The sequence below is a fragment of the Protopterus annectens genome, chromosome 3.part1 (assembly GCF_019279795.1).
Source record: "Protopterus annectens isolate FY-2018-M chromosome 3.part1, PAN1.0, whole genome shotgun sequence".
NCBI lineage: Eukaryota > Metazoa > Chordata > Ceratodontiformes > Protopteridae > Protopterus > Protopterus annectens.
Window position 1 is genome coordinate 576,606,457 of NC_056732.1, and position 12,766 is coordinate 576,619,222.

At 41.1% G+C, this 12,766-nt stretch overlaps 1 protein-coding gene across 1 annotated transcript in view; it reads right to left on the reverse strand.

The window, feature by feature from the left end:
• TBC1D5 (TBC1 domain family member 5) overlaps positions 1 to 12,766 on the reverse strand; it is a 1,986,766-nt gene that overhangs the window by 1,712,649 nt on the left and 261,351 nt on the right. The window lies entirely within an intron of this gene.

The window sequence follows — 12,766 nt, forward strand, 5'->3', positions numbered from 1 at the left end:
TCTCCTGCTGAGACAGCAGGGTACGGGTCTGAGGTAGGTGCCATGGGGCCAGCTGTGACACACTGTGCAAGAAGGGCTACCAGTGTTGGCGTGGCCAGTCTGGTGCAATCAGTATCATCCTCGGTTTGTCCTGTTTGATCTTTATTAGTACTTGGAGAGGAGAAACAGAGGAGGAAAGGCAAAAACTGATAGATTTTTCCAGCTGAAGGACAGAGCATCCACTTTCCAAGCTTGTTTGTGTGTAGTCCTTGTGCAGAATTTGTCCAACTGGTAGTTCTGGGTGGAGGCAAACAGGTCTATATCTGGGATCCCCATTTGTTGATGAACATGTTGAAAATATTTGGTTCCAGTTTCCACTCTTGTGGGTCCATGGGATTTCTGCTTAGTTCGTCTGCAAGTGTATTTAGTTTTCCTGGCAGGAATTGAGCCTATAGATGCACTTGGTAGCTCAAGGCTGTGTTCCACAGAGCCATGGCTAGTCTGCAGAGGGGGTAAGAATGTGTACCTCCCTGGTTGTTTATGTACCACATAACAGTGGTGTTGTCCGTCTTTGCCATTAAATGTCCTGGAAGAATGTGGTCCTTGAAGGCTGTCAAAGCATTCTGTACAGCTAACATTTCTTTTTGATTGATATGCAGGTGCATTTGACTTGGGTTCCATTTGCCCTGAATGCACTTCCATGCCAGGTGAGCCCCCCCGTGCATAGTCTAATGCGTCTGTTGTTAGGGTTTGGGTGGTAGGGATAGAGTGAATGGTAGTCCCTTGTTTTGATGACAGGCCTCTGCCCACCAAAGGGATTCTAACCGTAGGCAAGGTATGATAGGAATCATTGCTTCTGGATCCTGAGAATGTTGACACCAGAGGCCTTTTAGATACCACTGTAGTTTCCTCATATGCAGTCTTGCATATGGAATTAGTAGAATGCATGAGGCCATGAACCCCAAGGGTTGCAGTATTTGCCTTGCAGACAGCAGGGTTTTTGTGGCCACTAGTTTGAAGTAAGTTGTCAAATGAATTTGTTTCTCTGGCAAGAGGAAAGCCATCTGAGCAGTTGTATTCAAGCTTGCTCCCAGGAATATAATTTGTTGACAGGCTACCATATGTGATTTCTTTTAGTTTATGGTGTACCCCAGACAAGTTAACACCTTTTGTACAAATGCCAGATGATTCAGATGTATGTCCTGGCTTTCTGCCTGAATTAGACAATCGTACAGGTACGGGTATATCTGAAGATTTCTTTGCCTGCAAAATGCAATGAGTGGAGCTAGGTACTTTGTGAATACCCTGGGTGCAGTAGATAAGACAAAGGGCAGTGTAGAGAACAGACAGTGCATGCAGCCTGCTTTGAAGCATAGGTATTTTCTGCAAGAAGCGTAGGTATTTTCTGCAAGATTCCCTGATTGGGATGTGCAGGTAGGCTTCCTTTAAATACAGTGTTGCTAACCAGGCATCTTTGCCTATCATGGGAAGCAACTGGTGAAGAGTTAGCATCTTGAATTTTGAAATCACCAAAAATGTGTTTAGGATAGACAGGTCCAGGATAGGATGCGAAAAGTTTTCTTTTCTGGGTACCAGGATAAGTCTTGAGTAGAAACCATGTCCCTTTTCCTCTTCTGGTACAGTCTGAATAGCCTTTAATCTTGAGAGAGAGAGCACTTGCTTTTGAGCCTCTGCCCATGGACTTGGGGGTAGATCTGGCCAACCGTTTGGGATTGGTAACATGTGGAAGTGAAATCTGTATCCTTGGGAAACTACGCTTAAAACCCATTTGTCCTGGGTAATGAATTCCCAGTTTTTTGCTTGTAGAGCAATCTTTCCCCCTAAAAGAGCAATCAGTTGAGAAGTGCTTGGAAGTTTTAAAGTTAAGTCATTGAGACAGCTTACCATAAGGGGCAGTCTTATTACTCCCTGATTTGGAAGTGGGAGTCCCCCACTGTTTAGTCCTGTGCGTACCCTGGGACTGAAGCCTGGGTGTTCTGCTGGTTCTGGGTTTGAACTGAGAAGGCTTGGAAGAGGCAGGAAAGGATCAATGTTTTGAGGGCCAATGTCTACTAAATCTAGGAGGCTGCACTTGTAAGAAAGCTTTAACAGTTTGCATAGATTTAGCTTTTTCCTCCATCTCTTCAAGAACTACTTCTGCTTTGTCGCCAAACAGGCGGTCCTGATTTAAGAGAGCATCCAGCAATTTAGTTTTAACATGATCTGGGAAAGATTGCTCCTTAAGCCAACCATGCCTTCTAAGTACAGACCCGGTGACAGCAGCCCTGCAAGATGTCTTTAGTGAATCAAAATCACATTGCAAATTATGTTTTCCAACCTGTTCAGCAGAATGCATTAAATCCTGTAAATCCTTATTTTCAGCACAATCAGGAATCAACATAATTTTCTGTTTAAGCAATCCAATAATATGCTGCTGATACTTTAACATATGAAACTGGCAATTTAAGGCCCTGATGGCCAAGGTTGCAAAGGTGTATACCTTCTTACCCCATCTATCCAGGGCCCTGGAAACTCTATCAGAGGGGGCAGGATTTTTGGCAGTAGTAGCCTTAATGCCCTTGGGTCCCTGTGAAATGGTCTCATGATCCGCAGTAGGATTTTTAAAAAGGAACTCATGAGAATCAGGAATCCTGTAATATCTATCAGGTTTTCTGGGAGCAGGAGGTAAAGAGTCAGGGGCCAAGCTAGATTCCGAAAAGGCATCATCAACAATGTCCAGCACAGGAGGGACAGCTAAAGGCCTGTGCTGGGGAAGGAGTCAGAAATCTCTAAGCCTCTTTTTAGAATCAGAGTAATCCTGGCTTTCCCAGTGAAATGCTCCCTAAGAGTATGTAAGGTTTCACCAAAAGAAAAATCCCTTGGGGAGAAGCAGAGGGAATAGAGTCCTCTGCATCAGAATCCTCATAGGTAGATAAGGGTAAATCCTGGTTATCAGAGGAGACAGAAATTTCAGAATCCTGGTCAGAACTATCATAAGCAAATTCAGTCCTGGGTCTCTTAGATGGGGAAGGTTGGCTTCCCTTGATTAAAGTAATAAGGTCTTCAGCCATTCTTATCATTTGTTTTTTAGGCAGAGAGGCCTCACCATGCGGTCTGGGCATCGGTTTCCTAGGCATGGTTCGAGTTTTAGGCCTAGAAGAAGAAGACGGCGTTGGTTTAATATGCAAGTCAGTAGGCCTGAATACACCCTCAGAAGCCAGTGCTTGCACAGCGGCTCTGGACCCATCCAAGGTAGAGACATCCGCAGGTTCCACAGCTGAAGCATCTTGCAGCACATCGGACTCCAAATGGGACTCAGTAGAGGCCTGCGAATCTGAATTAGTGGGCACCAGGGGCTGTGAAGGCGCCTCACTGAGCACCAGCAAACTGGCAACTAGCTTAGGAGAAGCATCAGCAGCTTTGGACCTAGGCGGCCTGTCTCTGTCTTTATCTTTGCGTTTTTTTGGAATGTTGGTAGTCGGGTGGCTTACCAAAGACATATCTAGATAATTGAACCAAGTACCAAAATATTTAGAAGCGAAAATGTACCGACGACGAATAGTTCGTGGTTTAAGTAAGGCACAAAACCGACAGCGAGGTATGTCGTAGGCAAAGAATACAGTACGAATGAAAATCTTTATGAGGTATTTGCTTTCCATAAGAAATACAATTATTGACTTTTACTGACATCGGTTTAGAGCAAGAAAAAGTTTCCCCAACGGGGTACTTAGCTTTAGATGAAGACTTCGGTTCTGAAACTCGAAAATGAAAATTTCAGGAGTTGGCCGACCGGCACTTGCGAACTCTTTCGGGCACCGCACGGCAAGAAAGACTGATGTAATGGCATTGGCTGCATGCTTTATACCCCCGACTACCTGACATCATGGAAGATGAGACAGCAACTGAAGCAGGACCCAAGACTTTGATAATCAGGCCGACTGAGGGCTAATGCAAGCAGATAACCCAAATGTGATGACTGCAACAGTGAAACACGAAGAACATCTCCTAACGATGTGGACATCCTACAAAAGGGCCTAACTGAGACAGATGCCTGGTGTCAAAGCCATGGCCTCAAGCTCAATGCCAAAAAGTGCACGGTCATCCCCTTAGGTAAAAACTCTGTACCCATGAGCTACCACATAGGTGGTAGTCTACTTAACACCGCAAGTGTGATGAGACCTTGGGACACAGGTGGACAGTAGTCTCTCCTTTGATAATCACATCGCCACAGTAGTAGGGAAATCCTTATACATGGCACACCTCACCACAAAAGGTTTCTCATCCAGGAAAAAAAAAAGAGGTCATTGTTCCCTTCTACTAGTCAGTCATTAGAACCATTATAGAGTACAACACCCCTTTTGGTATGTACCTCACAAGACATCTACAACAACTGGAAAGGCTGCATAAATACCTCACAAAGAGGATTACTGGCCTCAAACAGATGCCCTATGCAGACCGTCTCAAAAAACTCCAGCTTTACTCCGTCGCATATCACTTACTCAGAGGCAATCTCTGCCTAACATACAAAGCTATGTCAAACCCAGAGCTGTTGGACATGCCCCACTTAAAGAAATCCCTCCAAGCTACATGCTCTAGGGACCTATACCATGTCACTAAAATAAAAAGAACATGCTGGAGGGATAGATTCCTGTCCCAGAGACTTCCCATACTCTGGAACAAGCTATCTATCTATATCAAACAAGGCTCCTCATTAGCACTCCTCAAGAAGGATGTGCATTCTTTTGTACAATAGAGCCAAACATTAATGTTAAGGAAGTAAAGTATGCCCCGACAGTACCTGGTACTAGATCATGTGGTAAATGCTCGCAGTGCAAGTACATTAATAAAGAGCCTTTCTTTGCACATCCTGACACAGGCAGAGTGTATGACATCAGGGTTCAGGCTGATTGTGAAACTATGCACGTGATTTATTTAGCTAACTATGTTGCCTGTAGATGTTTCTATGTTGGCAAGACAGATCGTTCTCAGGATAGAATAAGAGAGCATTATTACCATATAGGTAAAGGGAGTAATACTAATGCTTTAGCTAAGCATGTACAAAATATGGGTGTACAACATAAGTTTATGTTTATGGTTGTCTCTAGGACATATGAGAGTGTTAGACTGGGTGATATTAGAGCTAGAACTGAGGAAGTAGAGGCTAGGTGGATAGTCATGCTTAGAGCCAATTATGGTCATGGTTTAAATGAACAGGTGCCTTTGAAGCCTGTTCTTGGTAAAAGAGCTCTACATAGGTAATTCCTGTCTTTTATTTATTTATTTGTTTTTTTATATATTTTTTATTTTTCTATTTTATAATAATCGTAGACTGTTTATTAAATATGCTTATATGCTCATTAGAATGTGCTTATATATATATTGTTATATATCTGTTCTTTATGCAGGGTGCATGTTTTATTAATAGTGTATGTGTAGTGTATATGTATGTTTTAAACTGATTTTAAGGTCTCCCTTTTAAAAGTTAATTAGAGTGCATCATGTGATTATTCAACCTGGCTATTTAATGTGTGGTTTTTTGTATCAGTTTTACACCTGAAGAAGCATTTTGTGAAAGCGCTAGTGTGTTGTAATAAAGCAGTTCTACATAGATTCGTTTCCTGGTATTTTTCAAGTTCATTGTGGATTCTGGAGCCTACTCTCAGCAGCTTTGTGTGTATCCTGTTCTTCGTTTTTTACAGCTGCAGAGGTTTCTGGTGCCTGGCCTTTTGTGTTTTTCTTATTTTAAACCTGACTACACTTACATTCTAAAGTTTTCATTTTTTACCTTATTTTAGTTGTATGTTCTTCACCCTCCTGTTTCATGTTCATAGGTTCATAGGTTCATACTAGGCTATCTGCCCTGGGGCAATTATAAGCCTAGCCCGATTCTGTATGGCTTACGCCACCCCTTGATTTGAGTATACTGTGCCCTTTTTAAGGTTTAGTTTACTGTGCCTCTGTCTAATAGTGACACGGGAGTAATCCCTGGGACAAACCTACGATCCCCCATCCACTTATCGAGATTCTTCTTGAAGAGATTCAGTGAGGTGCTCTGCCTCACATGAACTGGAATTCTATTCCAGAGCAAAGGGAGCCTCTGGGTTATGAACTTGTCCCTCCAGCAAGTTCTATTTATTTCTGTGCTGAGGTTCAAGTCCCTCGAGCGTGTGGCTCTAAGGGATTTAGATTTACTGAGGTGGAGCATGTCCATTAATTCTGGATTTGACATAGCTTTGTATGTCAGGCATAGATCGCCTCAAGTAGGCGGTATGCAACTGAGTAGAGCTGGAGTTTTTAACCGAGCAGTATATGGCATCTGTTTGAGACCCTTGATCCTCTTGGTGAGATACTTTTGGGGTCTTTCTAATTGCTGCAGGTGTCGGGTAAGGTACATCCCAAAAGGGGCATTGTATTCTATGATGGGCCTGATGAGGAATGAATAAAGGGGCACGATTACCTCTCTTGATCTAGATGTGAAACCCTTCGTGATGAGGTGGGCTATGTAGAAGGTCTTTCTAACCACTTTGGCAATGTGGTTTTCAAAGGAGAGATTGCTATCAACTTGGGTCCCCAGGTCCCTAATAACTTTCTCTGTACTTAATGGGTTTCCACCTATGTGGTAATTTGTGGGCACATTGTTTTTGCCAAAAGGTATGACTATACATTTTTGGCATTTAGCTTTAAACCATGGCGCTGGCACCAGTTATCTGTCTCTGTGAGACCTTTTTGAAGGATGTTTGTGTCAGCTGGAGAGTTGATTATGGTGCCCAGTTTGCAGTTGTCTGCGAACTTGGTGAGCCATAGTCCTCCCACGTTTGCCTGTACCTCGGAAAAGTATATACCGAACAAGAGTGGTCCCAGGACAGAACCCTGTGGGATGCCACTTGTGACCGGTTTCAAGGCTGACATGGCTCCAGCAACTCTCACTCTGTGGGTTCTGTCTTTGAGCCAGTTTGCGACCCATCTTGTGACATAGGGGTTTATATTTAAGCTGGATAGCTTATCTATGATGCCCGAGTGGGGTATTGTGTCAAATGCCTTTGCAAGGTCCAGATAGGCTGTGTGGACTACCTTCCCTTCATCTATGGCTTTGGTGACTGTTTCAAAGAAGTCAACCAGGTTCAAAAGGCAGGATCTGCCCTTGACAAAGCCGAACTGGGTAAGATCTAGTGTCTGTAGGTCCCCAATGTCTTTGTTTATGAGCTCCATGATGATCCTCTCCATAGCCTTGCAGACTAAGCTAGTCAGGCTTATGGGGCGATAGTTTCCAGGGTCCGTAGATGCTCCACCTTTGTGGAGTGGGACCACTGTTGCTGCACGCCATTCTGTGGGCACATATCCTGTAGTGAGGCTGAGATTGTATAGCTGTTTTATTTGAGGGATTAGTTCCTCTTGTAGTTCATGTAGGACGCAACCTGGGACGCCATCTGGTCCCATGGAAGCAGTGTTTTTGCTTTGGAGAGGGCAGCCTTCACCTGAGCATCTGAGATGTTTGGGAGGCAGCCCTCTGCCGGATAGATATTTGCTCTTTTGGGGGAGGGGTGGAGAAGTTTGCACTGAACCTGTCTGCCAGGATATTGGCGATGTCTGTGGGTTCAGTGTATTTTTGTCATTTAGAATCAACTCAGAACAAGTCTGGGAGTTGCATCCCAGGTTTCTAACATAACTGAAAAAAGCCTTATGATTGTCTTTGGTGTCCTGTGCAATTTTTCTCTCGAAGCTGGCCTTGGAGGATTTTATGAGGGATCGTAATTTTTTGCTAGTACTGATCAGAGATGCCTTCCCTATTAGGGATTTTGCTCTATCATGTAGTAGCTTCCTCCTTCTGTTGTACAGTTTATTTATGGCAGGGGTCCACCAGACTGGACGCCTGCCTTTGGATGATTGGGTCTTGGTTTTGTTTGGGATAGCATGATCCATGCATTCCTGGAGATGTCCGTAGAATGCATTTATATAGGATTCTGCAGTTTGGGCTGTAGTTTCCACTGGCCCTGGGGCCTTGAAGGATTCCACTTCTAGATTATATATATATATATATATATATATATATATACGCACACACATATATATAATATATACATATAAATATATATATATATATATATATATATACACACACACACACACACACACACACACACACACACACATACACACACAACACACACACTTCTTATTTAAATGAGTATGTCATAGCTGAACACTGACTGATTAAGAGATCATACTTAATACAAGAGAACATAGGATAACAAAATGAAAAAGAAAAAACTTATTTGTCAGATGTTAAGCTTGTAGCTCCAAAAATGTAATCTGTCCTTTTATTAGCCTGTGCTTTAATTAGCACACCAAGTGGTCTTCATTAAAACTGAAGTCTGTGACAATCAAAGTTCATTAATATCATTTACATAATCTTGAAGTTTCAATTAACTCAGCAAGACATTCTATAGCATGGCAACAATCTCGTTAATTCATTAAAATCACATAACTATTAGGGACATAATCTCCATTACTGAGGCTGTCAACAAGTACAAAGCAGCAATTTAAGACTCCATGCAAAATGTGTAACTTTCAACATCCAGTCTACTAAGGTATATTCACTGATCACACTTCACAATGTAGGTGCTTTGATGAGAATAAAGTTGTGACAAATAATGAGAAATTACTCTAGAAAACAGTAAAAAAGTAAATTCAAACTAATCAAAGGCTCACTGTTTTTAAATTCTGTCCCAGTATTTAATACAAACCTCTTGTTTCTAAACCAAATTTGGCATGGAGCTTTGTGGGACAATTTTACTATGATTCTAGTTTCTTTAATTGCCCTCTCCTCTTGGGTAACATCTCTTTGTTTCTGTGCCTCTATGTCTCCTGTATGTCTCTATTGGTCAAGGAAAAAAATACTTTCATTACTTAGCAATGTGTTCTTTTTACCTTTATGTTCCACAATGACATGACAAACTACAATGCAAAATTACTTCTATAGACTTCCAAAAGCTTCTTACAGCAGGAAAGAGGCACAGTGCTGAAGGGCTTTGGTGGTTCAGCTCCAGTGAAAGTGCTTACTTCTTTATTAGTTACAAAAACCTAACCTTCTAAGGGTACACAGGAGGACACATTAACCCTAGAGAAAAAGGAAACCCAATGGTGTAAGGCAACATAAGCATGAGTGCAGCATGCATACACACATTCACACTCATCCACAGAAAACTGTATTAACAACTATCAGGGTAGAATCACAGGAAAAAAAAAACTGAGCCAACTCAAAACCCCAGAGGGTCTGATACTGCTCACTTACTGCAGAAGCCTCTCTGGGGATAGCTAGTTTTGCAGTTTGCACTTGTTTACCTTTAACAGCTTACTTCAGTCTGCCGTAGTGAATATCACGCAAGAAAGAGTGGCAGGAACAGGACGCATTTCAAACTAGTTCAACATGAAGGATGAAATGGAAACTGTATAAGGTGGTTCTGACAAGAAATTCAAGCACCACAGAGAAGCTTTTATTTATATATTTTTCTCCAGAAAGTGAAAGACTCAACAGTGATAGCAATGGTAGGCAGTTAATTAGACACTGCCCTCCGCGTTATATAAACTGGCATTTCACTTTCATTAAAATGCTTACTGAAAGGCTTCCCTAAAATTACTGAAATATGCAACACCCTGTCCAAAAGGTAAAGATAGTAGCTATGATATGACAGATAACAGCATGACCATCAGCTAAAACAGAACAACTGGATTCAATGGACACTAACCCACCGAAGGTAGGATACTTACAGATCATTTAAGGGAAGATTAGAAGCAACCTTCTGTACAGCAAAAGGGTACCATTTACAGTGAAAACATGCTGCTGCTTCTGGTTCTTACCAAGTTCAAAGAGGGGAGAGTAAATGAAATTGAGGCATATGCAAACAGGCCTAATCATGGAACTGATAAAACACCCACAGCTCAATCTCTACCTGTAAGACAGGAGGCAAACCAAAGAGTTGTGTGTTCTCATGGACACATATGAGTTTACCCTTGATGTCCCACAAGGCAAGAATGTATGGACTCAGCCATCCAGTTCATCTAACATTTAAAAACAGGGAAGTTCATCAAGCTCACAGAGTTAAAGAACTAGTGTCAAGGGCCAATGGCTGACAAGTCCAACATGGGGCAGGGTGATGTTCATAGTGCAAGAGCTTGTTCTAACACTAGAAAATTAATAACAGCTCAGTCCAAACATAAGGCAGACACAGCCAGAAGCATGCAGAGAAATACAATCACCACCACTACCACACTAACAGATGCAACTCCTCGAAATTAAAAATACAGAGAATACCTACTAAACATGGCATGACATTACAATGAATCAAGAGTACTCAAAACTTTTCTTCAATTCCTCCTGTTTTTCTATAAAAAAAAATTCTTACTGAAAATTTTGTAAGATCTAAGCACTGAAGGGTAATGTTTTCCTTTCCTCCCAAGGTTGCACAAGCATTTAGAGATGCAGGGGTGTGGGGTTGTGGAGTTCTTGCCTCCCAGCAAAAACACTTTACTTTTTGTCATAAATGACATTTTGCATTGTCAACGTAATATATTCATTTATGGTTCATTGCTTTGGTACAAATCCAATTAAAATGATCCTTTGAGAAGACAACCTGTATCAGAAGAGTAACTGCTACATTAAGTACCTCCTAACCTTCAGTTACTCCATACCAAATACAGAACCCATTTGCAGGGCTACCACTATTACATTGTTCCCATCATTGTTTTTATGAAAAGATACATGATGTTTACCAACAAATTTGCCAAAGTTGTGTGTTTTATATATTTGACAGCAATGGCTACATTGTTAAACTTAAAATTTTCCAGAGATGTTTTTTGATGACCCTAGCAACCAGGGTGAACACCAGTAATAAATATGACCATATTTTTGTTGTCTGTGTCCCTAACTGCTTTGACAGAGTAAGGCAACTCTCTGAATTCCTTCTAGATTTTTTTATAATAATTCCCCAATTTTAGAATTTTAGTGGCTGTGAGTCTACAGTATCCACACTGGCAATCTGATGGTAGGCTTTTCTACATCTGGCCATGGTCTTCAATGAAAAGAAATATGCACAGCAAACATTTTTTTCTTGCATACATATAGAAAAAAGTTCAAATATTACACAACCTCTTAACTGTAATAGTCAAAATGTGTTTATATACCTGGCTCTATTGTACAAAAGAATGCGCCCAGACTGTGACCCAGAAAACTAGGGTAGGATTAGCAGCCCCAGCACGGGAACAGCCAAGCAGGGAGTGAGAGGTCTGAAAGGGAGTGGACCTCCACATACTCAAGGAGCACAATGGGAGGTCAGAGTTCACTGGAAGAGACTGGGGAAACTACCTACCATTCTCAAGTTAGTAAGCAGGGTTACTTCCTGGTCTAGGTCCACTTTAGAAGTGATGTTCCACTTAATACCATCAACCCACAACGCACGCCATCATCAGCACATACTCAAGAAAATGTGGAAAAGTAAGCATAAGAAAATATACAAATTACTCCTAATGACTGCTTCAATAATAGCTCCCCCCCCCCCCCAGCTGTCCTCTGCCCAGGTAATGGGAAAAGAATGGACCAAATAGCCTAGAGAAGGCTGATGATTGCAGGAACAAAGGGCAAAGCATGACAAAAAAAAAAAAAAAAAGAAGAAGAGTTGAACATATCAGTAAGAAGAGAAACAAAATGCAATGACACTGCAAACATTTGAAAGATGAACGTGATTTAGATAAGAAACATACATTTCCTTTCCTTGGCAGAGAAAATATGCAACTAGTTATAAGGGATGGGGATGTGGAATTACATTTATTATGTATAGAAAAGATTTGGATTTTTAAAGTACAAGCTCTCGCATTTCCAGATTTAAAACAAACGTGAAATGCAGCCATAAGAAAAATATATACTATTTATCTCCCAGCCACTAGGTCAACATACTGTTAAAATTAAGTAATATCTGCTATCATACAGATTATTTAGAGTTTAAGAGATGGTACAGAGATGCCCTACTTGATAGAACACTATAAGAAATGAACATAAGTCATATCATAATTTATATAAAAAGATCAATTATTCTCATTACTGATTTTTCCTGATGAAATTCAGATATGTAAAAATATATTTATCTATGCTTATAATCTAGCCATCTTTCTCTCTCTGTCTATCCTCATTGTGTGTGCTGGTTTGTACAGTTTTTCAGTCATTTATCTACTGGGCTCAAAACATCAACTCGATAAATAGGCAGTTGCTGAAAATATTCTTAAACACAAATATACCATATCCCCCTCAGGGAGGATCACGTGAAAAGTAAAATCATAAACATATGAGTAGATTTTTCAGGCAACGGTATGCCACAAGCAGTGGACAGTTAAGTGTCTTAGCATAGCTATGCTAAAGCGTGTACTACCTTCGGACTGTGCATCCAACCTGTAGTGTACAGTGAAGGTGTGAACAGTAAACATTAAGAGGACTTCCAAAAAGTCTTGCTCAGAAACACTTAAAATATAATGCAGAAATAGCTGCTGCCTTGGTTGCAAAAGTGCCTTTTGTGCCTTGTAGAGCTTTAAAGATCAGATCAAGTGGAAAGCTTTTCTCTCACCATTTCATTTTGTTATAATTATGCCCTGAACATGCAAAGTGGGCTGTCTTATTCTAAAATGTATAGTAAAATATATAGTTTTTAATTTAATTATTTCAGTGGACCTACATTTTTCAAGTTTAATAAACTGGTGCTTCTGTTTACTGTATGCTGAGCAACTGTCTGACTTCCTGATT